The sequence below is a fragment of the Cryptomeria japonica genome, chromosome 2 (assembly GCF_030272615.1).
Source record: "Cryptomeria japonica chromosome 2, Sugi_1.0, whole genome shotgun sequence".
Lineage (NCBI taxonomy): Eukaryota > Viridiplantae > Streptophyta > Pinopsida > Cupressales > Cupressaceae > Cryptomeria > Cryptomeria japonica.
The window spans coordinates 191,931,741-191,955,367 of record NC_081406.1 but is presented as its reverse complement, the minus strand read 5'-3'; the positions used below and the strand labels follow the sequence as shown (position 1 = coordinate 191,955,367).

Genomic DNA, 23,627 nt, shown 5'->3' with positions numbered 1-23,627 from the left:
TCTTAAACACTTGTACTTGATTTGGCTTAGGAAGTAATTCTTTGGATGATAGTGTGCTCTTTTGAAAAGATTTCTTTGATAGCATAGGAAATGCTTGTTTGGAGCTTAATCTGTCCTTAGTCACCGAATCCTTAAAATTTAGAGCTCTTTTGATGGCTTCTTGCAATGAGCTTGGATCAAATGCCTTTACTAACCTTTAAGGTGTTTAGCTAGGCCTTCCACAAAGAAGACTATAAGCCTTCTTTTTGACACATTGATAATCATCACCGCAATCCTCTGAAATTATGCTACATAGTCTTCCACCTTACCCTCTTGCTTCAGCTGTGCTAAGTATCTAAAATGAGTTTCTAGATCCCTCCTAACGAACCTTTGTATCAATCTTTGGCTAAAGTCTTCCAAGGTGGTGATGGAATCATGCCCTTTGGTTACCATGCCATGGTACCACCATTCATGAGCCACTTCTTCAAGGTGCAATGAGATGTAGGATTACACAAGATGTTGACATGTGTCATAATCCTATGCAATGAGACAACTAAAGTATTGACTAAGGTAACTAAAAGTAGTTGTCATGAGATAAGATAAGATCCTATGACAACTAATCAATCTTTTGGAATGCCACCTATTAGAATATAAAATTGTTATTTTTAGAGAGTTCTTTAGTTGGTTGTTATATTTTTAGAGACTTCGTGATAGAACTGGGAGTTTCTATTTTTAGAGTTTGTTTTAGAGTCAATTTGACTTCTGTGAACGGTTAGTCCCAATTTGGACAATCGCCTTGTAGTTGCCTATAAAAGGCCTGTTATTCTTTCAATAAAGTAGGCTGATTTTTGGTTTCACCGTTGAGGGCCTCAGTAAACCTAAGTCATGTGAATAAGTCCCCTTCTAGGAACTAGTGCAAATCACTAGTTATAAGACCTTACTAGGTCCAAAACCTTATTCACATCAATGCCACCCCTTAAATGAAACTTAGGGAGTAAATTATTATGCAAATGATGCAAGATGGGTTCTGACTGCGAGGCCATGTTAGGTACCCATGTACAAATGATCTCTCATAAATGTAGAAAAAGAGAAAAACCACTTGGGAAAAACCCCCTCCCCAAAAGAGAGAATGCAAAAGATCATATACAAGTGATAGAATGAGTGATATATGGAGGTCTCATCAATATCCCCTAAGAACTACATTCATCACGAAGATACAATCGATAGCCCCCCCTTCCATCGCCCCCATAAGAGGGAAAGAGAAGAGACTAAGAAGCCTCCCGTAGAATAATCTACTGCAAAAATAGTATATGTGTGAAGGCAAAACATGATCTTATGCTTCCAAACAACTTGTCTCCCCTTAGGAAGAAACAAAATCAAGTGCAAAAGTAGGAATGCTTCCCATATAGGATAGGAATTGAAGGATGGAAGCATGAAGCATGATGATGTCTTTGAAAATTGCTCAGGTGTCTCCTTGTCCAAGCAATATGAAGATGCCACAATCCAATCAAGTACATGCCCAATTAAAGAAGAACGTCACAAATTGGAACTCTGCAGAAATTGATGTTGAACAAGCTCCAAACACAAATATGGTTTGACAATAGGTGTGCAATGGCTGTCATCAAACAGGAGAGTGAACCTCTCAAATGTGTCGTTCAAATCTGAAAGACAATGATGGTCTCGACGAACAAGATAATGGAAGTCTCAATCAATGACTTTGCACAAGGAATCAATGAAAGTGAAGGTACAACTATCTCTGAAGAAGAATCAAGAACCTTTGAAGCAACCTCATCCTCATCTTTTGAAGTGTAAAGTACTCCAAAGAATCAAATTCCTGAATAATATCACAATCATAGGGTATCCTTTTTGAAAAGCGAAGAGGTACATTACAATTTGAAATTAGATCATTTGGGGATGGATGAGTATCAGGATCTCCATATAGCTCCCAAATTTCATTCCAAAGAGCATGAGGACATTGAGACTTCAAAATGTCATCATCAACATGCATAGCTATAACTCCTAAGACAATATCCCTTTTACTATTCTAAGAAAATTTCTTACTCGGTGTGTTAGGTAGGGGAACAAGATTATACAAAAGAAGCCATCTAAAATGTTTTATGATGTCATATTTCCATTATGTATAGTTTCCCCTTTTTAGGATGATCAGAGAAGGATGAAATGAAAAACCCATTACAAACTATGATTTCTTCAAAATTTCATAGATAGAAACTCTCACATGAATATAGAGAATCCCATATATGATGAATTTTTCAACCGAAGCCTTTCCAAAAAGGCAAAAACTCTCTAGAGGTCAGAATGTCCAAGTAATCAGTCACAATGTTGTAGTGTCAAAAAACTAAATAAATAACACTTGGGGTTGAATATGGAAAAATTGCATGGGCACAATTATAGAGTTCCTCAATACTTTTCCAATGGTACAAGAATCACAAAAATCGAAGATAGTAGCAAAAAGTTGTGAGCTTGGAGATCCAAAATGGAATATTGACTTCATAGAGCAAAAACAACTCACCAACAACAAAATCTGGAAAAATCGCATGCACCATTGCGAAGTACATAGAACTAGGTTTATGACAATATCTTGTTTTTAGAAAACCGAATCCTGTAGCAAAAGTTATACAAGTTTGAAAAAAAGGCTTGTTTTAGGCACTTGAGGGGCCAAATAGAGCATCTAGGAGCTGAAACAAGGTCACCCATATGACCTTAGTTGCGTAGGTAGTAAAAAAACAAATGGCGCTGGCCAAGAGGCAGCAATAGGGCCGAGAGAAGGCAAAGTTGTGTGTGGCGGAGGGCAAGAAGGGGTGTGGCGCTGATGTGTGTGATAGGTGCTAAGTGCATGTGTTAGGTGTTAGCGTTTTGGGTGCTTAAGTACCAAGCACAAAGCGCTAGAAATGAGGACTGCAGATTGACAAAATAAGGTAAACTGCTTGTAGAAAAAGTGAAACTCTTGACCAAAAGCAACTTAAACCCACCACAAAAAACAATGCCCATATAACAACCAACTACCAATTAAAGCTTGCTAGAAAAATATTAGATGCGCTAGTACAAAATGAACACGCTAGCCAATAGAGAACCCTGTTGACCATATACGGACCTTGTAGACTTATATGAATATGCCGACCCAAGTATTTGTTGTTAGTACCCTACAAAAGCCAACCAAACGCTGCAATTTGCATGTACCCTCCCTATGATCTCAAATAATAATTGTGCCCTTTTTTGACCTTAGTATTATTTGTTGTTAATGTTTTCGAATAAAATTTTTGACTATTGATAAATAAAATTTTTTGCCTGAAAATAAATCGTAGAAAATATATTTTTTAATTTTCTACACCATAAGTGATGTTGTACTTGCACTTGGGGGGTCGTACGACCTACTCGGGCAAACTTTTTTTGCCTCGATTTTTTTTTTGTTCAAAATAAGATGAATTTATAGTCAAAATTCATTAGATGGGCCTCCTAAATGCAATGGTAAGGTCAATTTAGGCCAAACGTGCTCCGAAAAATCAATGACCACCTGGAACAACAAATCTTCACACTTCTTCAAACCCTTGTAACTTTGGCAAAAAATGGTCGGATTTAGACGAAATGAAAGCCAATATTGACTTTGTTAGTTGTCCTGGACTTAATGGTGAGCTCGAGTCTCCTTCAACACGCTAAAAATTATTTGCAATGATACCCATAAAAATCTCTCATCTGGCAATAGCTCTACCCTCAAATTTGAGAAGGGTTTTGCATTGCCATGGCTCTAATACCATGTTGAAGCTGCAGACTTCACGATCACTAGCAAAAACAAGATGCCTTCCACAAGAGAATATGCAATAAAGAGCTTGCTTGAATAGTGAGATATGAGATATGTTACAATGTACAAGAGCCTTTCTTATAAAGGCAAGGTGAGATGCAGTATTACACAAGATGTTGACATGTGTCATAATCCTAAGCAATGAGACAACTAAAGTGTTGACTAAGATAACTCCAAGTAGTCACGAGATAAGACAAGATCATGTGACAACTAATCAATCTTCTAGAATGCCACCTAGGACCTAAGTAAACTTAAGTTATGTGAATAAGTCCTCTTCTAGGAACTAGCGAAAATCACTAGGTACAAGACCTTACTAGGTCCAAAACCTTATTCACGTCAATGGGTGGATTTCAGGTGGAAGATTGATAATTCGTGTAAGATAATCCTCCAGGAAAAATGATAAAAGTAAATGATGCAAAGTATTATGAGTTGTACTTCCCTATTTTTGCACATTTGATAGTTTAACACAAAGTGGTTAGTGAATGCAACCAATAATTATCTTCAATCTATGCCACTCTCGTCCTTTCAAGTTTTCGGTCATTAAATTTGAGTGGGATCATTTGTAGACTCCATCCTATTCTTAGATTTCTAAGTATATTTTTATAATAATGGTTAGCTTTCTATTTGGATATATCATGTATCGCTGGAAAGTTCTCGACTTGTTCTTTCCGATGTAATGGTTTTCATTAAATAAATCATAAACTGACCCCTTTCATTCGTCTAGGTTGTTTAGTGTTGATGTGTGTTTTATGCACATGCAAGCATCAGAATAAAATACCAAAGTACTTTACTCTCTCTTGAACAAAATCACCTTAGATGCTAAGGGTAAGATCAACTAAAATGATTCCAAGGTTTCTATAGGCAGGTCTTGACGAGTGGGTAACTCAATGGTCGATGTGAATTGCTGTTTTCACTTGGGGACTTACGCAATTGTTCATATCAACTTCGCTTATCATGAATGTGGAATAGGTGTGCTGATAACTTATGATTTAACAATGAAGCTCTTGAAACTATTCTAACAAGAATTTTCTAAAAAAGGGCAAAAGGAATAGGGTTTAGGAATTCTATTCTAAAGCCTGGAATGTAAGAAGTGATGAACAAATTCATTGGAATCAAACTAGGCAAGGTCTCACCATCAAGTTGAACAACTTGACACAAGCTTAGTGCAATCATCTAAGGTGTATTTCAAAGATGTTCAAGTTATTACCGTCAAACATTGATACCATTCAAGTTAATGCATAACAATGGACGTATAATAATTGAAGTTAAGCTCATATAAACTTCCAGTTGACCATGCAGGGCACACTTACAATCAGCAAGAGGCTAGTGGTATGGATTCATGGATTCCGCACAAATACATTCAACAAATTCTTTCATTCAATCTAACAACACTTGAAAGCAAATTCTAGTCTAACTTGGAGGAATTGAGAACCTTGAATGCAAGACAACACTTAAATAAAAATCACCATCAATTCAAACAATGATTTGTATCCAAATCTGCAGCATCTACCAACAATTCTCAAAAATCTCTCCCTTACAAATGAGAGGTAATGGGGTTTATATATAGTCTCAAACAAAATGGATGGCTAAGATTCAATCAAAATCAAGGGCCAAGATCATGCCATCAAAGCCCTAGTTGCCCTAATTAGGGTTTACATAAAAATTGGAGCCACCAACATATGGCCCAATAGAAAGACATGTAGTCATCAAATAGGGAATCTTCTAAAAGATTCTATCTTGCATCTCTTTCTCTCACAACATATTCCAAGAATCTAGCCAATACAAAATCTAATTCCAACATGGAAATGCTGGGTAAGACATCCTGTTGCAAATCAATCACATCCAATGCATTTGAGCAAGCATCCAAGGTGTTTTCCCAATTTGGCATGAGCTTTTGCGAATTGTGGACATGAATCAACAAAGAAACTAAGTCATCCATTTGACTCTTCTTCAAAGAGTCCAACTGATTGAAGTACATGAAATTCATCTTGTCTCTCAATTCTACTAAGTGTAAACCACTGCCTTCGCTAACATCCACTCCCAATAATTCCTCAATTGAGGCAAGGATCTTCGACTGGATCTCATGAATTGATCCTTCCATCTTTGCACAATTCTTTTGCGCATGCTCACAAGTAGATTTCTTCATGGCTAATGAACAATACCAGCCATGGAAATCGTATCTATCTCCATCATGCACAATATTCTCCCCGATCAATGTGGACATAGGAATTTTCTTCAATACTTTGAGGCATGGAATAGTCTTCTCTTGAATAGATCGGAATTCCTCCCAAACTCCCTCTAGATATTGTATCCTGAATATGAGCATTGTTGTCCTGTCAAAAGACTGGATAAAGTGGTAAGGAAATCATCCACCCGTTTCTTCGTATCTTCAATCCATTTCTCCAATTCCGAGAGTGTATCTCTTGCTGCTTCATAATTTTCATGTAGTCCACAATCAACTGCAATAGGGGAAATAAGGGTGGGATTCTCATGCCTTATCCCTGCAATGTACTCTCTAAGTCTGATATTTTCTTCCTTATATTTCTCTTTCTTTTCCATTTCCCTGTCCACTCTTGCACTGATCACTCGAATTGTGTCACCAAGTTTCTGGAATTCTTGCTCTTTTGTAGTACGACCAAGGGCAACTGAAGTAATTTGGAAATCCATGGGAGTAGTAGCATCTTTCATCACATCTCCAATAGGAACAACCACCTGTGCAATCCGCATTCCTGTCTCATCTCTAGTTATATGTGACAAAATCTCAGCCTTCTTTGGTTCTTTTTCCTTGTTGCTCCTGGCTAAGTAGTCATCAATGTCGTTAATTGGTTGCGCCTCCACCATCTTCTTACTTTTCTCCATACTCATCAACCAATCAAGAATAGCGGCCATCTCCATACCATCATCAAGACACATCTCTCGATCAAGTTCCCTCAATGTCAAGATAACATCATCATCATCAGGATTATCTTTAGTCAAATCATATACATTCTTCCCCAAACTAACCTCCAAAAGGACAGTAGGAGATCCCAGCTGATCATCATCTTCATTAGGTGGAGCAGACGTAGCAGTGGCATATAAGTCCTAAACACTCTTTGGTAATATCACCGTGTTGGAACATTGTTCAAACTCCTTGTTTTGTTCCGGCACTTCAATCTCCTTGATTGATGAGACATTGAGGGAAGGTGAAGGAATGATAGGTAAAGGAATGATAAACTTTTGCTTCTTCTTCTTAACCTCCTCAATCTTCTTCCCTCTAGCCTTGACTTCTCTTGGTGTGTTCTTCCTTCACTTGGGGGCTTGACTCTCCTCATCCGCATGAATCCTTATGTCATTGATAGTCCTTTGATCATCTTTGGAAGAGGATTCTTCCTGTTTCATCTTTTCATATGTGAAGACAACACCCATATCAACTAACTTGTCCATCTGATTGTCTACCCATCCTCGGGAGAAACTCAAGACTTCTCTCATCAATACATTCAGATCTGTCACTTCTTGTTCTGACCAATTAGGCAATAGAACCGCCTTCTTTATTTCATTCTCATATTGTGGATGCGTATGATCCTTGTCATCCAATATCTGATTAGGAATGAGGAAAAGTTCACACTTCCTCATAAAATCCATGGACATTCTGGACCACATTCTTCTTTTCACTGCTTGTTCGTCCATCAGGTTGGCCCAATAATCTTCTACGTCCACCTTGTGTACAAACTTATCTCCCCCGATCCTTCCAACTTTCTTATGTGGATCAAACCTTTCTCTCTTCTTGTCTGTCGCAAGGTGATAGAATGCAAGCTCCTCAATCACGGTGTTAGCTACAGTGGTGGAATGGCAAACCTCCAATGTCTTCCCTACCGAAATAGGAAATGTCATCCTGTTGACGTGTATTTTGTACACAATCATACACAGAATAAAATACCCAAGGGTACCTTATCCTCTCTTGAATAAAGCCTCTGATTGCTGAAGATGTCGCAAAAAAGGATCAATCAGGGTGACTCCAATGTTCTTTTATGTAGGGTCTCTACGTGTGGATAAGCACCAGTGGTTGTTGTGAATGCTGTTTCATCAAGGGGCCTTACGTCCTCCGATTTGCAGGAACAAGATTTCCTAAAACTAACAAGTTCTTCAAAAAGATCAAAAGGTAGAGTTTGCAAGGGATGAATTCTAATCTAATCCTAAGAATGACCTAATGTAGGCTAGACTTGGCGAGATTCTACCAATTTCAATATTGCCATGAAATAACAACCCAATTGAAATTGATGCGATCTTCGAAGGTAACAAATGATTTTTCAATTCATCAAGGATCATGGACACTACCACAAAGGCACATATCCAAAGCTCAATGACGATTGAGGGTTTAAGCAATTCAAGTCTCTCCAGTTGACCACACAAGGCGTTCCTACAATCAGTAAGAAGCTAGTGGTTTGGAACATGAATCTTCACCAAAATCAAGCCCAACACTTAGTCCTTCAAACTTAAATACTACTTCGACTGAGAATGATTCAAGAAAACAAACAACCATGAAGATAGCCACAAGAATTGCAATAAAACACCATAACTTCAATATTTTATTGATCTCAAAGCCAAAATGGACAACAATTGTTTGAAATTCTTTCTTCAAACTCAATCTTGCTACAAAATAACTTTCTTTTCTCCAAAAGCTCCAATCCTCTAACTATTTCTTATTGCTCTATTTCTAATTCTCTAATATGACAAAATGAAAATGAGTGAGGGTATATATAGCATCCTCAATTACAATGAACGACCCAGATCAAAAGAAGATCAACGGCTGAGATTCTGACACCTAAACCCTAATTAGGGTTTTATTACAAAAGTTCCTTTTTTATTGCACAATATTAAATGCATAGCCAAAATATTTAATTTGGCACAAAAATCTAGGAAACATAGATCAATGATAATTAAGGTGCCATATAACAACCTCTCTTCTAGAACCTTATTCCCTTTCCAATGCTCCTTTTTAGCATATGCAATGAATCTGGACACGATTCCTTCAATCTCAGCAATAGGAATCTCGGGAAGATTCCTCATTCGTTCCTCCAAGTGAATAATCTGATTAAAGGCCTTGAGAAGAGCTGCGTCCCATTCAGGTTCGAGTTCCTTAGTTTTCTCAATCAGGAGCATAGTAGCAAACATTTGATCTCTTTGCTCATCTGTAATAACATTCTCATCTTTGCAAAAGATGATTTTGACCCTTTCTTCCAACTCTTGAAGATCCACATCTGTCTCAACTTCGATCCTTCTGGCAAGAATAGTGCATAAAACCCCAAACACCTTGTCCTGGATTGGATGGATGACCTCCTCCACTTGATTGCATTTGGCGCTGGTGTCCTCGAAAATAACTTCCTTCATCTGGAGTAAAGTAGACCACTGGAGTAAATTATGAGCTCCTCCATCCATTATCTTTTCTTGTGCTAAGGTCTTCCTCGATGTTTGCCTGATTATTTGAAGAACAGGAATGATGACATCTTTAGTATGAGCAAAGGCGGCTACTGTTATCATTAGGTTGTGGATGATCTCAAGGACCTGGATAGCCCGATGAATGGTCTGCATCATTTTTGTTGCAAACTCATTGGCAACTGTATGGGATTTGTCAATCCAAGAGCTCATAAGCTGGACCAAGCTCTTAACTTTCTTTGCCTCACCAACTGATTCAAGGGGAAGTGCTTGCACGGGAGATACTGCTGGATCCTGATGTCCCAAGGGCTGACTGAGGTGGCTAAAGTAGCTTCTCCAAGCACCTCTCTCTCTCTCAAGTTTTCTACTCTTTTCCATTTCTTCCTTAAGTTTATCTTTAAGTGCCTCAAATGAATTAGTTGCCTCATCCAATGCCTGCTCGGTGGTGAGTGGACCAAGCTCAACGGTTTCTACATCATATTCTTCTTCACCCTCGTACTTGTCCACTGCCGGTGTAGCTATCTGCAAATTCCTGGACCCTGTCTCATCTCTGATCATCTTGGACATTTTGGTGGCCTTCTTCTTTTCTGTTATTCTCTGAGAATCTCCAACAAGGCTATCTAAATCAATCACATTATCTTCTTCGTCTTCGATCACAATCACCTTTGTTAGTCTCTCCTTCAACCAATCTGGAATGGCGGACCTTGTCTCCCTAACTTGTATTTCTTTAGGTAGTGACTCTTCTTTCCGGAGAGGAGATGTTGCTTCATCATCATCCTTGTCTTCATGTAGTTCATTGACTTGGGGAGATTGACTTGATGAACGTTGAGATGCCTGCCCTCCTTCATGTTTATCATTTTGAACCATTGATTCCATAGACTCCACTTCAAGTGTCCTCTTCTCCTGTCGAGAAGATATGCCGGATGAGCGATCTCGATTGGCCTCTTGCTTCTTCTTGGAAGATTCTCTTTTCTCAGGTCTTTCTTTCCTCTTCGCACCTCTATGATGAGGATTGCCTTCACTTACGCTTCTGGGGTGAGGATTGCCTTCGCTTGCGCTTGCTCCCTCTGCCGACCTTTCCTCCAAAGTAAAAGTCATTGATATATTCTGCTCTCTCAACTTTTGATGTTGCACATCAACCCATCTGCGAGTACAAGACCAAACTGGAGCCATCAAAGTCTTCAAGTCCACAACCTCAGGTTCATTCCAATCTATCTTTATTGCCTTGTCTTCCTTATCATAAGATGACTGGAGGTGCCTGCCACTGTCCTGAGCTTGATCGGCCACTCTGTAAACTTTGCATTTCCTGATGAAATCCAAAGGCAATCTGGAATGCATCTTTCTTTTCACTTCTAAATCATCTGAGAGATTCATCCAAAAGTCCTCTACCTGACATTCATGCTTGTATTTTCTACCAACTGTCTCTTCTATATATCCATAAGGATCAAAATTCTCCCTCAATGAAAAGAATGAAAATGAATATAAGGCCAACTCCCTTTCTGCATCATCTAAAGCTGGAACATTAGGACATACCTCAACTGAATTTCCTAATATGATAGGTACAGGAATCCCATTTCCATGCCTGTGTCTGAATGCCTTCGCATAAGCTGCCAGTTGCCTAGTCGCCTCAAGTAGTACTATCTTGTCTGTCGGATATCTTGGCAACATATATGGAGGTGAAGGACACCCATGAACTCTAATATATGTAAACTTCTGGAATTGGATAAACCAAGCACCATACCTCTTTACAAGTTCTTGTGCCTCCTGAGATAGCCGATTATGAATCCCGCCTTGCAGTGTCCTGGTGATGTTCATTGTGAAAGTATCATTGACTAACTTGTAATTACTCCCAGGTGGATGATGCAAATGAACATAAGAGTCACAAACTCTGACTTCTCCAGGTCCTCTTCCAATCGCCCCTCTGTGAGGTAGTCCTGCATATCAAAAATTCCTGATCAAGGCATACATGATGTACGAACTCATGTGGAAGGATTTAGTAGCCTTCAGTCTTCTCAGCTGTACGTCCAAGCAATGGCTAATAATTCTAGCCCAATGAATTGTTCCTTTTCCTTGAACTATCACTTGGATGAAGAAGAACATCCACTTCTCAAAATAGAAGGCTTGAGGAGCCCCTGTAACTCGATTGAGTAAGGTTATCAAATCTCTGTACTCCTCCTGGAAGTCGATCCTATGTGGTGTGTTGGGAATCTTGCTCAGGCGAGGACGACTTTTGAGTAGCCAATTCTTGTTGATGATGCTCAAGCAAGTGTCTGGATCATCTTCGTACATGGATCTAGCTCCTTCCAAGCTTTTGTAAATCATATCTTTATGTTCTGGCAGATGGAGAGCCTCACTTATAGCCTCATCTGAAAGATAAGCCAAAGTGTTTCCTTCCTTGGACACGATCGATCTTGACTGTGGGTCATAATGGCGAGCACACTCGATCATCAGTTCATGGCACTGGATTGCTGGAGGGAAGCCGGCCGCCCTGATAATGCCACTCTCAATTATTCTCCTTGCGACAGGTGATGGCTTTCCAATGTAGGGGACCTCTCGAAACTTCTTCACACTGAAGTTTCCCAAGTTGGTATCTCCAATGTTGCTCCATTTTGACACGATCTTGGTCTCCAATTCTTCGTTCCTTTGATCTTCCTTCATAAGGGCTGGACGACTGGTGGATGCTCCTGGCTTTGGGGTCGCCATCTTGACACCTACACAACATTTCATAATGAGCAATATACCTTGGAGCACAAAAATATAGATTAAGTTTGAGCTTTAAATTTAGGAAACTTCATGATAAATCTTTGAATTATCATTTCCTAAATACGATTATGCAATTGGAAATTCAAAATTTCAAAATTTCAAAATTAGGCTAGGAAGATCTTCACCATACCTTTCTTTGAGAACTAGCTCTAAAAAATGATGCAAAAATTAAAGAAATTTGCTAGGCAAAATGAAGATTGAAGTCTTCTAGCAAAGGCGCCTCCTTCATCAACTTCACCACCCTTTGGGTCTTCAACGCCTTGAAGGAAACTCGCTCCACCTCTAACAAAGTTCGCACTCCTCCTTGGATTGAAAAATCGCACCTCTCCTTGGATCAAAATTCGCACTTCTCTTTGGATGAGATTTCGCTCCTTTTGTTGCTTCTCCAAATCGCATGTAGACAATGATTGAATGATGGATAAAAATGCTTCAAAGTACCTCCCATATATGCGCGCTTATGCTTTGCCATTGCCGATAGGCCGACTTAGGAAATAGGCGAAAATAAACAAAAATTAAATAAAAACCTTTATTAAAATATTTAAAATAAAACCCCAAGCGCTCTCTTTTTTATTTAAATTAATAATTAATTAAATGCCTTTGCAATTAAATTTTGATTTTGTTTTTTTTAAAAGACTAAATTAATTATTAAATGCCTTATGCGAACTCATTAAATGCCAATTTTAATTAAAAATATCTCAAAGTTTTAGTGGACTTAGCATTTAATGCGATTAAGATGACATTGGCGCCTAAGCATGGTAAAAATACCACCTTGTTGAGAACCTCGCTTTGGTCCCTGGGAGAGGGATAGGAGCGCCCATGCATTTAACCTTGTATTTCTTGTTTTCACGTTCAAAGTCTTAGCCTGGACATTTGAAATAGCATTTTCGCTTGGAATCTTGAGTTTGATTCATGTGATCTTTGGAAGGGGCGAACCTTGGGATATTTTCGCCCTGGTCCCTTGGAGAGGGACATGAGCGATCTCACACTTAGCCTTGGTTCTTGTCTTTTCCAACCGCCAATTCATGTTGCAAGGCAATCGATGATCTTCCTCCATCCATTCTATACACGCTTAACTTGTCCTTTGCAAGGCAAACTTGATATTCTAGAGATTTTCGCCCTGGTCCCTTGGTGAGGGACAGGAGCGATCTTTACTTTTTGCCCTTGGTCTTTATCTTCTAAGTCGCCAAATCAAGTTGTGAGGCAGGCGATGATCTTTATTGTTTGCTTCATGCATGTCCAATTCGCCTTTTCAAGACTAACTGAGCTCTCCCAAGGATTTTCGCCTTGGTCCTCTAGTGAAGGACAGGAGCGAATTTTATACTTGAGCCAAAAATTGTTAATTCTTGTGGATGTTTCCTTGTCCATCGTTTTCCAAAAGGCGTTTCTCATTTCGCAAAACCTTGCCTTGGCGTGATTCTGGAGGGAGATGATTGTTTTAATGAATATCGCCCTTGTCCTTGACTAAAGGACAGGAGCGCCTTTTAGTTTATTGCACAAATTTTTAATCGTATCAACCTTGAATCACTTTCTAGACGTAGAATATCACTTTCCCTTCCACCTTGAGTCCTGGACACAAGAAATAGTACTTCGCAATATTAAGCATTTTATGTTTTTTGAAGATTTCGCTCTGGTCCCTTGGTGAGGGACAGGAGTGCTTTGGTCAATTTGGATCGATTTTCTCCATTGTGGCCCATCCAAGCTATATTTAATGAGAAAAACGTACTTTCCTTGATCCTCTCAAATCGCGAAATCATTTAAATCCTGCAAGGATAAGGCAAGCTTGGCATTCGAGCTCTGGTCCTTCAGTGAGGGACAGGAGCGATTTTGGTCCTTAGGGCCAAATCTTCATAATTATCATCTCAAATTTCCTTTGCTGGGGAAGATACTATCATTTCGCAAGTTATGGACAAAAGTCCAAATCCAAAAAAATGTCCAAGAAGGTGTGTTTGAGGAAAATCGCTCTGGTCCCTGGGTGAGGGACAGGAGCGAACTTGTCTTGAATCTTCAAAATTCATCATTTTTGAGTCTTCAAAATCTTCAAAATATTCAATTTACGTCCAATTTGTCCTCCTGGAGACCCTGCATAAAACAAATTAAACAAGTCAATAACCAATATGCACCAAATATCATTTTTGCCCTGGTCCCTGGGTGAGGGACAGGGGCGATTTCACCTCTGCAGGCCAAAATATCCACATTTTTAGTCTTCAATCACTTGACAAGGCAAAATTAGGTCATTTCCAAGGCCAGGGGCAAGTTAGTAAACCTTCAAAAACTTGGTCAAAATTCACCCGGACAAAATTGCACAATCCCATCATTAAAATGCTAACACTTTAGACCTAACTTGAATTTGTCTTCAAAACCTGACTGGACTCATCCTGAGACATACTCAACTTCCTGACAGACTCAAGCTATTTCAAAATTGCAATCTCAGCGAGGATGCTTAATAATCTCTCAAAATTGGACTGGACTTTAGCTTGAAAATATCAAAGGAAACCCTAAGGTTTAACCCTAGTCCAGACGACTCACTCACTTACTCAAAATCCTAAAAGCAGAGAGAAGAACAGGCAAAACAAAAGCAAAAAGAGGGGGTCCCCATTTTAATGGGGCGATGTGTGAAATGGTCACAACACATCCCAATTCCGTGTTTGTCCTTCTGGATGGAATCAAACTCCAGAAGCTGTCTCCCCACCTCAAGTAATATCATTCTATCTGTAGGATACCTAGGAAGCCTGTATGGTTCGGATTGAAATCCATGAATCCTTCGGTATGTGAAAGTAGGAAACTGTATGTACCATGATCCATACTGCTCAATCAACTCTGTTGCCTCCTTGGACAACCTCTTGTGGATTTCACCCTGCAACATCCTTGTAATGTACATAGTGAATGCATCATCCACTCTCTTATAATCTTCAATTCGATACATGTTCAATTGTGGATAGCATTCATAACTCCTGTATTGCCCTTGTCCATTCCTGACTTCACCTCTGCATATTAATCCTTTGTAAGTGACAAATTGCGCAAATATACACACAAGGTAGGAATTCATGGCAAATGATTTAGATCTCTCCACATTCCTCAGCTGAAAATCTAGATTGTCACTTGTGATTTTTGACCAATTGAACAATGTTCCCCTTAGACAATCCTGGATAAAATAGAACATCCATCCATGATATAATGCACCTTGTGACATTCCCATCACTCGGTTAAGTAGGAATACCAAGTCGCTATATTCCTCTTTCTAATCTGTGCACATGAGTGTCTTGGGAGCCTTGGAATGATGAGCCCTAGGTGCGATCATCCACTCTTTGTTTACTATGGTTTTGCACCCATCCATCTTCAATTTATACTTCGCTTCATACTCATCTTTTGTTTTGTCTTTCATATCTGCACCACGTGGAATTCCGAACACCTCAGCCATCGCATCCTCAACAAGGAAGGCAATGGTGACCCCTTTGGAAGTCTTGATCATTCGGGAGCGGGGATCATAACATCTTGCACACTCTAGGACTAGCTCGCTGCACTGTATGGACTGCAGAAATCCATCGGCTTGGTAGATAGCATTCCTCATGATGTTTGCATAAGTAGGAGAAGGAATTTGGTTTCCAATTCCGAACATCCGCTGCCGCATCTTGTCCATGTTCAGGAAATGCATGTTCGTGTTTGTAATCTCCTTCTATCTGGATGACATCTTGGATTCTAGATAGAATCCACTCTCAACTATCTTTTGTTGTTCTTTCCGAATGCTAATTCCGAACTTCGACATTGCACCTGTACAAAGCTAGAAGTTAGTAACTTCGGAAAATCTTTTTGATAACTATTTTCAGAATTGAATAAGTTCTGATTTCTGATGATTTAGACAATTTTTAGGTATGGAAATCAGAGATTATATCCAAATTCCTAACGAATTCTGAAAATAGAACATAAATGTGATAAGAATAGGGTCAAAACTCTCATAAACTCTTGAAAATTATTATTTTCAGACTTAACTAAAATCTGATATGAAGAACTAAGTCTGAAGACACCTCCTTATACTTAGAAAATCCATCAAAATTAAGGTTCAAAGGAGTATACCAAATCTGGAAATGAACTATGAAAGGTGTGAAAAGTCTGATTTTCACTCAAACAATGTCTGAAGACACCCTTCCAAGTCCTCTAATGGCTGCCAATAAGTCTGAAGACAACATGCAACACTAAAAATCAGTCACTAAAAATCATGTTGCAACCATCTAGAATGCAAAAGTTTGATGAAAACAATCTTCCCAAGTTGAAAACAATCAATCCTGGGTGTGAATGTAGGGCTGGTAAAAGAAAGTTTTTCTGAAGACAAGTCTGAAAATGGAAGTTTCAGACTTACCGGCACCCTGAATGATGATGATAAACCCAGAATGTGACCCCAAAATGGCATAAAAATGCCTTCTAAGTGAAATCGCCAAAGTTGGGAAGTGGCTGGAAATGAAAATTTTTCTGAGGACAACCTGCAATAATGGTGATTTAGACCTGCAACAGCGATAGAAACCTCTGAAAATGCACTAAAATGTCCTCAAAATCACCTCCAATCAAAATCACCTTAGGTGGAAGTCGCTGGGAAATAAAAACTAAGTCTGAAAATTGAACTTCCAGCAATGGTGAAAAATCAGGGTCTGAAGACAATCACAGCGAACCTCAAGCAATGTCTCCACCTAACATGGAGGAAAATCACCAAAAAAAAGGAGGAATTTGACCTCCCAACAAAAATCGCCCGTCCCGAGTTTTCACCACACAAGCAATGTGGGATAAAACTTTGCTCTATTGCAAATCATTTATTAATTATTTTTTGATTTTTAAATAATTGTTAGCAATCACAAAAATAATTAAATTTGGGGCTGACTTATTAATTTTTTTTTCAAAATTTAAATCATTTTGCCCTCCTAGGGGAAAATCACCCCATGTTGGGATAAAGATCTCAATGAAAATTTTATTAAAATCGTTAAAATTGCATTTGGGGAAAATCGCCCCTTATTGGGATAACAATCCCAATACAATTTCATCAAACTTGTATAAAAACGCTTCCAAGGGAAAATCAATTTCAGTTTGGGGTGAAAATTCCAACTTAAATTTCATCATTCAGCTCAAAAACCACTTTGGGGGAAAATTGACCCCTGTCTGGATAGCCATCCGGATCCAAAATCATTAATACTTGCACTAGTGGAAATTCGTCTCATGTTTGGAATCACTATCCACATTAAAATCTTCAAAAATTTGATCATGAATAGCTTGGTGGAAAATCGATCATCATCAGGAACTTACATTTTATCATCATCAATGTCATCTGCACTCCTAGGGGAAATTCGTGGGTCATCAGGAGGATTTCCCAACACTTAGATTTCTGTCACCTTGGTGGAAAATCGCCCTGCATCAGGAAATTGAATGGGGAAAAAAGAGGTCCATCGGAAATCCAGTGGAAATTCTTCTCCCATTAGCATTTTGAGTGGGGGAAAATCATGGGTCATCGGAAATGTGGGGGAAAAGCACCTCCCATCAGGAATTTTGACATTTTGACCTTTAGAACATGGATTTTCATCAGGAAATTAACAATTTAACCACTCAAAGTCACTTAGATACTCAGAATTTTCAATAAAACACATCAAGACTTAGGCAAATTTACCAAAATTCGAGCGAAGCAAAAGGAAACCTATCGGAATAAAGTGCAAAATCAACTTGAATAACCTCACAAGAGCGAGAAAACAACTCCTAATGGTCCTAAAACACCTAGGCACTTAAAAATCACTGACGAGGACATTCAAAAACACGCTTACGCTCAAAAGGCTCACACTTAGACAAAATTAGGATCACTTAAACTCTCAACTTTTACGCACTTGATCCCATAACTTCAAAACCCTAAACGACAATTAGGCATGATCAAAATTCAAAACTTGAGACTCAAACTCCTAGAAGCTCAAAATTGCCCACTATGCTACCAAAACCCTAAACTAACCAACGTGGAAAACGAGAAAGAGGAGGGGCTCCCCGTTTTAATGGGGCGATGTGTGAAAAGGTCACAACATTCAGGAGTCTATTTTTACTTTGGGTTTATTCTAAATTTCCATTTTGGGTGTGGGGTCAAGTATGGGTTTGCTGGTATGGCATTTTTTTTCCGGGTTGGTATGACTGGGTATGGCTGTAATATATATATATATACCACAGTTTACTAAAAAACTAGAATTATTCAAACTTAAATGTCAAATTAACAGAAAATATGATCATTAATCTTCATATTGCTCTCATCAAGAGTAGTGAAGTCATCACTTGGTTCGCTAAAACCATGAGCAACTCTAGTGCCACTCCCACTAGCTAAATCTTGTGTAGGAGTCTATTTATCCTCTAAAGAGATTGTGGCAAGTTGTGCAACAAATGTATCCAAGTTGGCACACTAGGGATTACATCCCAATTTGTCACCTTTTCTTTGTAATTGACTTGCTTATGTGATAGGAGGTGGATGTTGGAATGTTTTGCCCAGCCTAAGAAATCACAATTTTTAAAAAATGGAGACAAAGTGATTACAACATTGATAAAAATAAACCATAATATATAGCTGCAAAAGAATATACAGAATATCAAAAAGTTACAAAATACTTACCCATGATATAAGTTTGATTTTTAGAGGTTGAAGGTACATAGAACTTTTCCCATGGATGTATTGACATGTATGAGTGTCCTTGTACCTATCTCGAATAGCACTAAGATTGTGATTCTTTGATGTTATGAAGTTGACAATCTTAACCACAATAGTATTCTCCACATCTATATCAAGGAAGATTCTTCAAAATGCAATGTTGTATCCATCAACAACTTTTGCATTTCTATATGTTGCTACTCTCCTAGGCAAAGAAAGTATCTCCATGCTATAGTATTTGGGAGACAATGCAAACACAGGATGTAAGGGTGTGGTCATTTTGTTCCAATGATCAACAATGATTCTTTGCACTCTTTTAAAAAACATTTCTATGGGATCCTTCTCTTTGGTTCGTATTATGCACATTATTTTTTGAATCATGAACTCTATGCCATCATATATTTCTCCCAAAAGTATTGTCCATATCAACAAACCTGGTCATACTCATGATGAGCTCATTGTGATTTGATGTGATCCACTTGAGCTTGCTAATTATCATCATGGATCAACGACATGATCTTTTGGGCCTTGTTTGAATTTTCTTGCTTCCACATACTTCAAAATTTGCTAATGACCACGACACTCAATGCTTCCCACACCTTCACAAGCTGTCTCAAGAGAATCATGTATGATGTTGATCAAGTCTCAACAACCTAATATAGTGTAAACATGACAAGTTAAAAATTTTAAAAGTAGATATGTCATGTTTTTAAAATTTTCTTGTAGACTTGAGGTTAAGTAAAAAAATATTGAAATTTCATAAACTTACCTTCAACAACTTTAATTTCGAGGACCTGAAGATGCCACGTGACATCAAAAAACAAAAATGCATTGTTTTAAAAAAAAACATGGGAAACTTAGAATTTTTTTTTTTAAATTGAACTTAAAATAAACTTATGTTTGAATGGGGAATCTCCTTGGTGTAAGCTATTTGATCTCCTAGACATTTATGAAAAGCTCCTTCACATCTTTGCAATCTGGCACCACTAAAACATCCAACAACCTTTGCACTTGAAAAAAATGAGTTTGGGCAATTTGTAATGAAAGGCAAGTCTTGTTTTTATTTTAGACTTTGATTTTATTTTTTAGATTTCTTAGGTTTCTGTTTTAGTTTTATTTATTTATTTTTAAACAAAATGTTTTTGGTAAAGTGCTTTATTATTATTATTATTATTTGCTTGTTTGGCATGTGGGTTTGCTTGGGTTTACCCAAGGTATTGTCTGGGCATGCCTAGTGTTGCAAATGTGATGTTGATGGTTGTCATTGATGTCAACATATGAGTTGGTGCTCCGGAAGATGTGTTTCGGTTGATATTATGTTTGTGTGTATTGATGGTGATCCGGATTTGTCTTCTTACCAGATATGGTGTTGATCGATTATATTCATGAGTATCTTGGTTTCATTCTTATTTCTGTTGTGTTGGGTAGTGTTATTTTGGGTCCAGATTAGATCCGGAATTCAAGGTTGAGTATCGGCATTTGTGTAGCGTATGAATCATGTTTTGGGTCCGGAACTTGTGATGGATGTAATGTGTTGACTTGACCATTGATGTGTATTGTAGTATGGTCTACTTATTCCTTCCCACCACTAGAATGTTTAGTGTTGACCTATTTTAGATCTCTGTCTTGGCCAACTTAGACGATTATGTTTCTTGGAGACAGTATAAATATGTGGATGATCTGAATGAGTTAGTGTGGCAAATGTGTGTGGCATTATGTGGAAGATATGCGAGATTGAAAAGGAATAATCCGATTGATGTTGATGTGTAAAGTGTGTGATTGGTATTGAGTATTGAGGCACCAGAAGTAGTCCAGTATTGCAATTTGTGTATCAGTGGTGGATTCTCTTTTTCTTTCTTCTTTCTTCAACAGTGAGCCCACCTATAGTGAGCATTCTGGTAGTGAGCCACCCTTTGTAAAAATCACCTTAACCGGTGTCACCTTTTGAGAACTAACATTCTCCGTGGTTTTTTCCTTCTTGGGTTTTCCACATCATAGTTGGTGTTCATTGTGTGATTTGTTGTGTATGTGTTTTCATGTTATATTTGCTTTAATTAATTTTGATGGTTGTTCCAGATGTGTAGAAGTATTAAAAGAAATGATTTAAAGCTGACTACTGATTCACCGCCCCCTCTCAGTTGCTTGGATATTTAACACCCAGGGTATTGCCCAAGCTACCCGAGTACTCCTAGGCAATACCTTGAGTGAACCCTTGGGGAGCTTCGTCCACCCAGACTTGTATTTTGATCCATTTAAGATGAGTATGGGGTTAGGATAGGTGTATTGGATAGCTTAGGTTTTACGTTGTTAACATTCTTGGGCTGTAAAAGAAGGGAGTCGAGATAAAAAAATGATGAATGTTATTTATATTGAATAGAAGCCTATTTTTGGGATATGCCACTATAGTAAACAGTTGTAAATTATGGCCATTACATAGATACAAAACACAAGCTACAGAGAATCTGCAATGAATGACATTGAAACCACTAGCATTATCAGTATGGGAGGTGTTGACGTGTATTTTGTACACTATCAAACACAGAATAAAATACCCAAGGGTATCTTATCCTCTCTTGAGTAAAGCCTCTGAATGCTGAAGATATCGTGAGAAAGGATCAATCAGGGTGACTTCAAGGTTCTTCGTTGTAGGATCTCTACGTGTGGATAAGCACCAGTGGTCGTTGTAAATGCTGTTTCTTCAAGGGGCCTTACGTTTTCGAGCTGCAGGAACATAATTTTCCTAAAACTAACAGGTTTTCAAAAAAGATCAAAAGATAGGGTTTGCAAGAGATGAATTTTAATCTAATCCTAAGAATGACTCAATGTAGGCTAGACTCGGTAAGCTTCTACCAATTTCAGTATTGCCAAGGAACTACAACTCTACTGGAATTGATGCGATCTTCTAAGGTGATTAGTGATTTTTCAAACCATCAAGAATTATAGACACTACCATGAAGGTACATATCAATAATTCAATAATGATTGAAGGTTCAAGCAATATGGATATCTCTAGTTGACCACACAAGGCATCCTTACAATCAGTAAGAAGCTAGTGGTTTGGAACGTGAATCTGACCAAAGATCAAGCCCAACACTTAGTCCTTCAAACTTAAATACTACTTCGACTGAGAATGATTCAAGAAAGTAAACAACCATGAAAGTAGCCACAAGAATTGCAATAAAACACCATAACTTCAATATTTTATTGATCTCAAAACCAAAATAGACAACAATTGCTTGAAATTCTTTCTTCAATGCTCAATCTTGCTACAAAATAACTTTCTTCTCTCCAAAAGCTCTAATCTTCCAATTTCTAACCATGACAAAATGAAAATGAGTGAGGGTATATATAGCATCCTCAATTACAATGAACGGCCTAGATCAAAAGAAGATCAATGGCTGAGATTTTGACACCTAAACCCTAATTAGGGTTTGTTACAAAAAGTTCCCTTTTTAGTTGAACAATATTAAATGCATAGCCAAATATTTAATTGGCACAAAAATCAAGGGAACATAGACCAATGATAATTAATATGCCACATCATTTTATAACAACCTCTCTTCTAGAACCTTATTCCCCTTCCAATGTTCTTTCTTAGCATATGCAACGAATCTAGACACAATTCCCTCAATCTCAGCAATAGGAATCTCGGGAAGATTCTTCATTCGCTCCTCCAAGTGGATAACCTGATCAAAGGCCTTGAGAAGAGCCGTTTCCCATCCAGGTTCGAGTTCTTTGATCTTCTCAATCAGGAGCATAGTAGTGAACATTAGATCCCGTTGCTCATTTGTGATGACATTCTCATCTTTGCAAAAAATAACTTTGACTCTTTCTTCCAACTCTTGAAGGTCCACATCTGTCTCAACTTCGATCCTCCTGCCAAGAATGGTACACAACACCCCAAACACCTTGTCCTGAATTGGATGGATGACGTCCTCAACTTGATTGCATTTGGTGCTGATGTCCTCGAAAAGAACCTCTTTCATCTGAAGTAGAGTTGACCACTGAAGTAAATTATGAGCTCCTCCATCCATTATCTTTTCTTGTGCTAGGATCTTCCTTGGTGTTTGCTTGATTACTTGCAGAACAGGAATGATAACATCTCTAGTGTGAGCGAAAGCGGCTACCGTTATCATCAGGTTGTGGACAATCTCAAGGACCTGGATAGCTCAGTGGATTGTCTGCATCATTCTTGTTGTAAATTCAACGGCAACTGTGTGGAAGTTGTCAATCCAAGAGCTCATAAGCTGAACCAAGCTCGACTCTCTCTGCCTCACCAACTGATTCAAGGGGAAGTGCTTGCACAGGAGACACTGCTGGATCCTGACGTCCCAAGGGCTGATTGAGATGGCTAAAGTAGCCTCTCCAGGCACCGACCTCTGTCTCAAGCTTTCTATTCTTTTCCATTTCTTCCTTAAGCTTGTCTTTAAGTGCTTCAAATGAATCGGTTGCCTCATCTAGTGCCTGCTCAACAGTGAGTGGACCAAGTTCAAATGTCTCTACGTCATATTCATCTGCAAGGATTTCACCTTCATACTTGTCCACTATTGGTGTAGCTATCTGCAACTTCCTGGAGCCTGTCTCATCTCTGATCATCTTGGACATCTTGGTGGCCTTCTTCTTCTCCGTTACTTCTTGAGAATTTCCTATAAGGCTCTCTAAGTCAATTACATCATCCTCATCTTCAATCACAATCACCCTCGTCAGTCTCTCCTTCAACCAATCCGGAATGGCGGATCTTGTCTCTCTAACTTGTATTTCTTTAGGCAATGGTTCGTCTTCTCGGAGAGGAGATGTCACTTCATCATCATTCTTGTCTTCATGTAGCTCATTGACTTGGGGAGATCGACTTGACGAATGCTGAGGTGCCTTCCCCTTTTCAGGTTTATCATTTTGTACCATAGTTGAACTACTCGCGACTCGGCTCGACTCGCCAAGCCCTTGGGAAAAAAACTCGGCGAAAACTCGGGAAAAACTCGGAAAAACTCGGCGAAAAACTTGGCA

General features: G+C 38.6%; 1 protein-coding gene across 2 annotated transcripts in view; it reads left to right on the top strand.

The window, feature by feature from the left end:
• The window catches only part of LOC131049146 (pentatricopeptide repeat-containing protein At3g42630), a 92,435-nt gene that overhangs the window by 38,840 nt on the left and 29,968 nt on the right, over window positions 1-23,627 (top strand). The window lies entirely within an intron of this gene.